Source organism: Etheostoma cragini, chromosome 4 (genome assembly GCF_013103735.1).
Source record: "Etheostoma cragini isolate CJK2018 chromosome 4, CSU_Ecrag_1.0, whole genome shotgun sequence".
Lineage (NCBI taxonomy): Eukaryota > Metazoa > Chordata > Actinopteri > Perciformes > Percidae > Etheostoma > Etheostoma cragini.
Window position 1 is genome coordinate 11319215 of NC_048410.1, and position 7658 is coordinate 11326872.

A 7658-nucleotide genomic window follows, 5' to 3' on the forward strand; every position below is an offset into this window, starting at 1 on the left:
TATATATATATATATACATATATATACATGGCCCCGGTAATAAGTTTTTATCTAGCCTATTTTTCTAGAAAGAAAAGATCCTTTTCCTTTGTGGCGTGGGCCTGCTTTCAGGCGGTGTGTGACTGCAGAAAGGAAGGAACATGGGTCATGCAGAGGTTCTGTAAAGGCTGCAACCTCCTCGATTTCTACAGTTATAATACTGCCTATACCAGCTGAAAATGTGCAAGCATATTTTTTACATTATATCATCAAAAGTGTAAGTATGTATTTTAATGAATGCCATCGGTCTAATTTATGAATTATTTAAAAAAACACTAAGACCCATGCAGTGTTATAAAGCACTAGTATCGGAAGCCTGCAGATTAGATCCGTTTAAATGTTCACCGTTAAACTTCTACTGTGCGTGAACAACTTTCCTCCACGCCCTGCTGTTAAGACCTTCAGCTGCAGCCTCTATTGTTATTTATTTAATCCGGTGAGATTATATAGAAAATACAACAAACCCAAGTGAGGTCACATAACGCGGTTCCAACTTCAAAAGTCAAAAGGGTTTGAAAAGAAAGTATTGTCCCCTGACCTATTGACTAGATGACCAGAAATCATTTTTGTCTCTCTTAAAACAAAGGTTCTATTATCCTCAGTCAGGAGTGTTAATCTTTTTATTTAATTTTAAAAGTTAGTTTAATTAGGCCTATAAGAAACTAAATGAAACTAAGAATTAAAGACAGCGTCCTACCGGCTAGAGTTACACAGGTATAGACCGATGACAAAGCATTCACACGATTCGCACACGGGCGTGTGTAAAATTATCACCACATAACCTACGTCGGTGTTTATTATCAAATCCCTTAACAAGGGTTATTAACGGGGACGCAAAGTTAAGTTTAACGCTTCCGTTCAAATCCTACCGACATCTTAGTTATAGTCCCAACCTGTGAGACTAACTTTTTGTTGCCACATGAGCAAATAGTTTGGACAATGACACTTTGCACCGGTCCTCTCAGTCCACCAAGCTACGCTTTGATAAATTAGAAAAGAGTATAAATAAACCGCCTTTTAAAATAAACATCATTTTGAATAAAAACAGTTTGACTCAACGCGTGTGAAAAGGATCTAGAGAAACTTTTTTCATTGTAGAAATTGAAAAGATAAAAAAAAAAACTTCAATAGTTTTTTAAAAACGAGGATTAAGCGTTCAACAATCCGGTGAAAAATAAAGTTAAAAAGTAAGAATGGATAGGGGAAATCTGACAGAGGAAAACTCCCGAGTCTGCCAGGCTGGAGTTTATAGTAATAGGCTACTCTATAATAGCCTTCACTATTAGCTATATTAGTAGGCTGACTTGGAGGAGTTTCACAAACAATGTGCGATGAAAAAGTGGAAGTTCGATGTTTGTTGGCTTTTGGTAGACTAATGTGTGTATCAGAGAGTTTCAATGGAAGCACAGAGCGAGGAAAGAGTGAGGAAGGTAAAAAAGGGGGAAAGGAAAGTGTAGATAGTGCATCAACCTGTTCTCTTGTTTTCGGAAGAAGTCAACTTTCACGCCAGTGGTTGGACCATGTGGACAGCCCCGCTTCTGCTCCTCAAAGCCCCGGCGCGTCCACTCTCTCACGGCGACAAAGGGGGACACAAACCGACGGGACGAAAAAAAAAAAGAAAAATGGAAAGAAACAGAGAGGGGAGAGAGAGACAGAGAACTCTAGGATCTAAGACCGCAGGACCATTACTTTAAACGAGAAAGCGTGCTCGTTAGTCCTTTCCTTTTCCCTTTTGTGTGCGTCCTCTCTCCTCGGAGTGGCCCCTCTGGAGTGAAGTCAGAACAATACTGCCGCTAAAACTCTGGCACTGTGCGCAAGTTGCCGCGGAGAAAGCGCGCAGCTTCTCGTCTTGTTTTGTGGCGTCTGCTTCTCCTCGCTATCTCTTCAAGAGGCTTACTCAGCGCGAACAACCTCTCCACCGGTCCTCACTTTTTGTCATCCCGTCTGTTGCTTGCTCGTTCGCTGGAAATCACTGTTGAATCACTAGGGCTGTGTGAGTGAACGAGTGAAGTGTGTGTTGCGAGGGGGACAGTTTGCTGCGCTACCGTAATGCCTCTAAAGCAGGTGCGCGTTTGCATCGCCCGAACCTCGCAAAGCCCTGGCGCACAATAGGAAACAGCAGCCGGTGAGAGGTATCTCTCTCTCTCTCTCCCCCCCTCAGTGTGTGTGTGTGTGTGTGTGTGTGTGTGTGTGTGTGTGTGTGTTTCTGTGTGTGTGTGTGTGTGTGTGTGTGTGTAAGGCACTGATCTTTTGACCTCTCTTTGCATCCCGGCTGAGTTGTGCTATTGTGGAGGCAGAGAGGAACAGATGTTTGCCTACACAGAGTTTGAGCTCAGAAACCGTCATAAACTAAGCACAATAACCCAAACTGAACCTTATATTAAACACTTTGGGTTTTCTACACTTCTACCTTACATTCGATAGGTTGTATTGGTACATTTAAAAACAAAATAGTTTAAATAACTTATATTTTTCTACCCTTTTTCTCTTGACAGACCTTGTTGTGATATGACTTTTATCTCTTTCACACTGCATGGAACCCTTTATCTATTTTCATGACAAAAAAGATTTATGTCAACCTAAGAGATGCTGTATTCGACTAATAAAAAATAAGTGTAAAATCACTAAAAGTAGGTTCACTCTTGTCTTACACTTACCTTGCAAATAGACAGTTATATTATGATTGGACAAATTTAACTGTCTGCCTACCTCACTACGTCCTTTATGTATTTTGGAAGCTTGACAACTCCTTTTGCAAAGTTATTACCAGCTTTCCCCCCGCTCACCACCACATTCATTTACTAATTGACAGCATAATCAGTGTTGAGATTTCTCTCTCTGATGAAATTTGGAAATTACATCATACCTGTCGCTGCAAAAAAAAGAATGTGAAGGAAAAAGTGCCATAACTCATAAGAACATCTTGAAAAAATTTTGCTTTGGTCATTAAATGGGATTCTGCCCTCCTGCCATTTCTATCTCTAAGCTTTTATCATTGGAAAATGATGGCAGTCCATCACAGCACCGCTCAACAATGGGCCACGACAGCAGTAAATCACAACACATTCATTAGCCCGATCAATACCACTAAGAATATGTGTATCTGTGTGTGTCTGTGTGCAAATGTTTTGGGTGTGTTTGTGTGTGTGAGTATATATTAGCACCTATATATACTGTATATGTATATAAATATATATAAATATATACATATATATATATATATATATATATATATAAATATATATATATATACATACAGTACATATATAGGCATATATATATATATATATATATATATATATATTTTTTTTTTTTAATTACTCATCTCTCTTCTGCGCCTGACAATTTCATGCCGGGAACACTTTGTCATATCTCCAATAAATCTCTGGAAAAGTGACAGGTGCTAATGTGAGCAACTGGATAGTGATGCTTTTTTAAGAGGCTGTTATCATGAAGGTGCACTTTCAAGTTTGATATAAAAAATGAGACGGTATTATTAAAAGAAAGTTTAGAACTGAACCCGAGCAGGTGAGTTTACGGTTCCATCAAATCTGTATAGTGACAAACAACCTGAATACTGTAACTGGATTTACGAAAGAAGCACGACAGACAGCCGAGAGACTGAATCATCTCTGTGCTTGTTGTTGTGTAACTGTTGACATTCTTAATAAAGATATCAATCAACCCCCCCCCCCGCCTGTTAGGAGAATGATGATTTGGTAGTTGTTGTTTGTCTGTTTTGGCTCATGGTTGCATAAAATAACAAGATTAAACAGAGCACAGGAAACTCGGATAGGACTCTGGTTCCTGCACGGCCTGAATAACACCGAGCCAGGCCGGGCTGAAGCGGGCCAAGTATGAAACTGGATCAAAATAAGAGCTGGCTTGGACATCTTAAGTCAACACCTTCATTCTTGTTCTTGAAAAGGAAAGGAGAAAAACGTTGTTTGGCCCTCTCACCCATCTCCTATTCCCATTTAGGAACCCTTCTCTCCCTGTTAATCAGGGGGAATAATTATCAAAGTGGACAGGTAATTAAATTAAAACATAAGTGGCTACATGAGCTGGGTTGGCTGTACTACAAGGTTTTCCCTGGCTTAATTAAAGAGAAATATGGGAGAGCTCACCCACAGTGTCACAGAGCTGGAAAAAAAGCAGGAAAAAAGCTCCTGCCACTAACTTGAATAACTCAATCTGATCGTTTACACACTGGATTTTGGATTGATAAAAACGAGCTGTGTGTCTGGCCTGTGTGTATATGTGGGGGAGAATTCTTCTTCACTGCTCATTCCTGAACAAATCAGCCCCGCAGACTATGTTGTTTGTTTGCCTATGAGAGCAAAAGCACATGTGTGGCAGGGAGTGTGAGGCGAGGAAGCGCAGAATGTGTGGCGGGCGCATTAAAAAACTGCAAGCTTTAGCAGCCATCTGGGAATAATATTGTAAAATAAAGCCACAATAAAATCTAACTTACTTCTGTTGATGTTTACAAACAACCCCCACAAAATCCCACAATGCCTTGAGAGTCGAACTTAAGGAGAGGCCTCAAACACACACACACACACACACACACAAATAAATAAACAGACCCAGAGCGGGAAAGCAGCGCAGAGACTAAATTATCAAAACATTCACAAACACAGTAATACAGTATGTGCCCACTTTGTTACACATATGAGTGTGCATGTTGCAAATAAAGACAAAGTGGGAAGGCTGCATACACACCCTCACATAAACAAACACATACGCATTCACATAAACAAACACACAAACACAGCACTGCTGTGGTTAAACAAAGACAACAGAAGTCGGTGGGTGAAAAGTACCACTGCTATCTCAGGACTGGGTCTATTACAATAGTAAGTGGCTGAGTGCATCCACACCAAGCTTGTAGTGCAGTACCTGTTAACAACTGAGGCTGTGTGTGTTAGTGTTCTATTAACAGATGTTTCTTAAAACATGTTTACTGTCACAGCTGCTCCGCATCACCCAACCACACACACACTGAAGAGAGAGCAAGCGGTAGAGCAAGCGAGCGAGAGAGAGAGAGAGAGAGAGAGAGAGAGAGAGAGAGAGAGAGAGAGAGGCATGCTCGCAGTGTGTTTATCACTACTCTCTCCCATTCTTGGCCTTTAGTTGAAAAGGAATAATTAGGGAGTCCCAGCCAAGGCAGTGGTGTACGTGTTAACAAGCTGTTTTAACACACACTCACACACTTCTTCCCATATGCAGGGACAGCCAGAGAGAGCTAGAGGGAATCTTGTTCTGTAAGCCTCAAGGACTCACTTCATTTTAAAGCACTTGTGATCCAGAAGTAGAGTCCAGAAACAAGGCTGTGGCCGGGGTGGTGTGTGAATCTGACAGGCACACATGTTCACATCAGTGAGGCTTTAAAACAAAAAAGTCAAGTCTTCACGTTAAGGGTTAAAAAAAAAAAAAAGTGAGGGAAACTTCTCATCCTCCAAAACATCCTTCTCTTTGAAAGAAAATTGTCAACATAAAAAACCCAGTAACTTTCTTTACTTAAGACAAAAGAAAGAAACGTCTTCATGAATGATGGATTAACTACCCAAGTAGCTGTTAAATCACAGATAAAGAAGGATTTTAAGTGTAATGCATATCAACTTATTATAACTTTCTTAGGAAAGTCAATGTTGCTGTAATGAAAGTTTTACATTATTCTTCAAACACACTTCAGGAGTTTAAGTTTTGGGAGAGAACTTTAGATGCCAGCTCATATGCAATGATGCATTAAAGAACAAAGGAAATGTATTCCTGCAAATTTGCCCTTGTTTCCTGATGTTTGCGCTGTAAAGTCATTAAATGATGTCACATCTGAGGCGGTGAACGTACATCCACATGCATGCATTCCCACACGCAAATCATCTTACAGTACGTTACCCCCTGACATGTGGAGGAAGAAGGGGAAGGAAGGTAGGAAGGAAACTGTTGACGTTTAAATTGAAAATTGTTCGCATTTTTCTGCAATGTGAGTGTCTGAACTAGTCTGGGATTCAAAGAATGGAAAAGCAGAGGATGGATGGGAGAGGAATAGGACGTGTCTGAGTAACTGTTATAATGTACTGGTTTTAAACTAACATGTCACTATTTGTTAAGATAAGATAATAATACTTTCTTCATCCCACAGTGGGGAAATTTCCTTATTATAGCAGCAGTGCTTTTCTACAAAGTAAAAAAAGTAAAACACACAAACAAACAGGCAAACAACAGACTATAGACTGTTGATATTTAATAATATGCGTATCCTTTGCAGTTTTTAATGTCATATACACATTTGTTTGTACAACTAACAATACAATTGTGACTTTTAAGGTAAAACTTTGGTTTATTGTCCATCACTGGAACAACAAGCGTGGTAGTGGGTCAAGTTAACCCAGCACTGCTTCTGTGCTATATTCATTATACTCATCCTAACTGGGTCAATGTTGATCCAGGGATTTTTAGTGTGTGGTGGTCTGTGACACGGCCTCCATGATGCTATACGCAGGCCAGATATGACAGAACTGTGCCAGTCTTCACGTGCCTTTCCATTGAGGTTGTATACAAGACATTTAGAAAACATCTCTGAAACCCTATCCCTTCTCCTGTTCACGTGCAAGACATATAAATACGTCAAAAATACACACACACACGCGCACACACACACACACACACACACACACACACACACACTCACACACACACACACTCACACACACAGCTTTCCAGTCCCTCCCTCGGTGCGATCTTGTATCAAAGCAAACAAATGACATGCTGTCTTCTCCTCTCTCCCCCCACTGTCTGTCTTTTTTGATGTGTGGTTGTGTAAAATGACACGCCGTATCTCTCCAGCTGACATTATCACTCGCCGGCATGCTCACATCTTCCGGCCGCACGCCTTTCCCACAGGACTCCCTACAGCAGAGGCCTTTGTCTCCGAAAGCATCGCACACACATAGAAAGACGGGGAAAAGCCTCTATGATTTTACCTCTGTATTGTGTACTGTCAGTGACTGGTTCAGGGGATGAGAGAAAAAGAGTCCAGGATGGAGGGATGGGCAGGAAGGATAAGATAGGATTGGCTTTCTTTAGCCACCTTTTTGGTGTATGTGTGTGTGTGTGTGTGTGTGTGTGTGTGTGTGTGTGTGTGTGTGTGTGTGTGTGTGTGTGTGTGTGTGTGTGTTTTTTTGGAAGATGTGATGTGTGGCATTTTTAATGCAGAAGAGAGAGATGTAACCCGGAGAGCTCTGTCACATTAGTGCGGCCTTCAGTGTTAAGCTGACACATATAAAATCTCTGATACAATAACCAGCTCAAGACTCTATCATGCACAGGGCAATAGGTTGATAGATGGCAGGGAAAAATGTTTGTTTTAAAGGAACAAAATAGAAAAGTAAAAAATAAAAAAAATAAAAAAATTACAGTACAGATCTATATACTGAGTATGTGGCCTTTATGTAAAAAAAACAAAACCTGACTTTTATGTATCAATATACTGTAAAGGGAAGGAAAAATTTAAAAGTGCTAGAAATTTGAAAATGTCAAAGAGCAAAAAAATAAAAGAAAGAAAATTTTAATTACAACCAGGTTAATAAAGCTACAACAGTCACATAAATCTC

General features: G+C 40.2%; 1 protein-coding gene across 3 annotated transcripts in view; it reads right to left on the minus strand.

Annotated features, from left to right (window-relative positions):
- LOC117943017 (forkhead box protein P4-like) overlaps positions 1-2134 on the minus strand; it is an 81140-nt gene extending 79006 nt beyond the window's left edge. For all 3 annotated transcript variants that reach the window (XM_034868881.1, XM_034868880.1, XM_034868879.1), the window contains exon 1: positions 1510-2134. The gene's annotated coding sequence lies outside the window, so the exon portion shown is untranslated. The remainder of the gene's footprint in view (positions 1-1509) is intronic.
- Positions 2135-7658: the final 5524 nt, after the last annotated feature.